This window comes from Carassius gibelio, chromosome A16 (genome assembly GCF_023724105.1).
Source record: "Carassius gibelio isolate Cgi1373 ecotype wild population from Czech Republic chromosome A16, carGib1.2-hapl.c, whole genome shotgun sequence".
NCBI classification, from domain to species: Eukaryota; Metazoa; Chordata; class Actinopteri; order Cypriniformes; family Cyprinidae; genus Carassius; species Carassius gibelio.
Window position 1 is genome coordinate 18,238,588 of NC_068386.1, and position 2,057 is coordinate 18,240,644.

The following is a 2,057-nucleotide window of genomic DNA, read 5'->3' on the forward strand; positions in this document are numbered from 1 at the left end:
TGTTCACTGTTTATATTGGACCAATTTATTTTCTTCTCATTTTGTCTTCGTATTCTTTCATCAAAAAGTTGTAATCGATTATACAATATTATCAATGCTAGTTGGCCAAAGTCAGAGCCAGTTTGTGGATTCTGAGCAGTTGGCTGATGTCCTCTGACTGGATGGAATCATAGAATGAAAGTTTTAAAAAAGAAAAATCGATCTATGTCTAAAGTTCAAAACAGGTCTTTGTTTATCTCACACTGTGAAATCTGTCATATCCAACTGGCAAATGTTGTGAAATGTATTCCAGCCTTCAGTCGTTTAGTCTGTGATGTTACCATTCAAAGAGAAAGTAACCATTAAGTCAGAGAGTGTATGATGCCTAGTGTTAGAAAATCTGTTCCAATTTGAAAAGTTGTGTTCCAGCTTTACCCTTACGAAAGAAAAATATATTTACCAATATATTTCTTAAAATATATTGTGATATATTGTAATATAAAATTTTGCCTTTTTATTTCATAATATTTTATATATTTGAATACATTTAATAATATATTGATGATACATATATTATATAATATATTGCAAAATATACAAATGATTACCGCTTTCAATATATTGGAATAAATTGGAAAAAATAAATATATATAAGAATATATACCTAATATATCACATGATATTTTCCAATATACTGCAATGTATTTTTGTTTCATAAGGGTAAAGGCATTGTTTTCCCAGACAGCAACATAGTGTCGGCCCAGATCCGGCCCACATCTGGCCCGCATGAAATCCATGCGGGCCAGATGTGGGCCGGATCTGGACCGAAACTGCTTGCTGTCAGGGTGAGGATAATATACCAACACAACAAATGCAACAGCTCAATGAACCAGAAGTTAATGTATAATTCATTTGTTGACTTTGTAAATTGTTACAGAGAAAAACTGGCGGCACACTTAATGACTGAAGATCATAAGTCATTTACCAAGTCAACTACCAGGCGTTCCAAACACAACAAACCCACGCAGAAACATGCGCTTTGTTACTGGAAAACACCTGACAAATGAAAACAATATGTGATGTAAAATTGGCTCAAACTATCAATATCCTTAGACTGGATGGAATCATAGTCTGAAACTTAAAAGGTCTGTGCCCATTATACACTACAATGCCAAAAAGCTGCAGATCGTCTCTGTTTTTTGGCAGGTAGCGTTGACACATTTAGGGCAAACATCAGTTCCTTTATGTTGCCTTAAAAAAAAAAAAAAGTCAAGTTCTGTGTTATCAGGGTTGGCATGACTAACATTTTTATGTTGGCAAGCCTTCAGAGAACGCCGTACTCCTCTCATTGCTTTATATTTGATGAGTTTTTCTTGCTCATCAAGGTGCTGTAGCTGACTAAGCTCTGTGCTAAATCACAGCCAGCCGCAGTTACATCAGCATTTCTGTGCTGCGTCTCCAGCTCTGCTGTTCAGAGACTGTATGTGTGGGCGTGAGGCCTGACAGTGATTGGCGGTGTATTGATCATGGAGGAGACGGAAGGTGACAGAGAAAGATAAAAGGGATGCTGTCGACAGCTTTCCAGGAAAGAAACATTGTGCCGATGGAAGAAGTCTTGTGCTATGGCATTAAACTAGCATTTTTATTATTTTGTTATTGTGTTTGTGTGTTTGTAAAGGTAAAGGTTGGCAGAAACCTTGCTGGGTGTACACAGATTTTTCAAGATGGTTGCATTAACCATATTACACAGCCATATCTTTACCCACAAATCACATTACAGTCGTTTGCCTGCATATGAGCTAGGCGATATCTTACATATGCATTGCATTACATTGAACTTTGTTGGGAACGTGCTAGTATGAGACTTTGAAGAGGGGGGGGGCGCATGGAACATGAGACCCCTGTCGCATTTGCAGGGGCTCAAATGAGGTCTTATTTAGCTAAAGCTGCCCAGGACTTTCCATTCGGGCTAGGTGGAAACTTTCTGATAATCTAAAAGCCTAGAGTTTGAAATGTCTGTTGTTGAACTTTAACTATCCCAAATCGCTACCTATATAGTGCACTATTTTCAGGTTAGT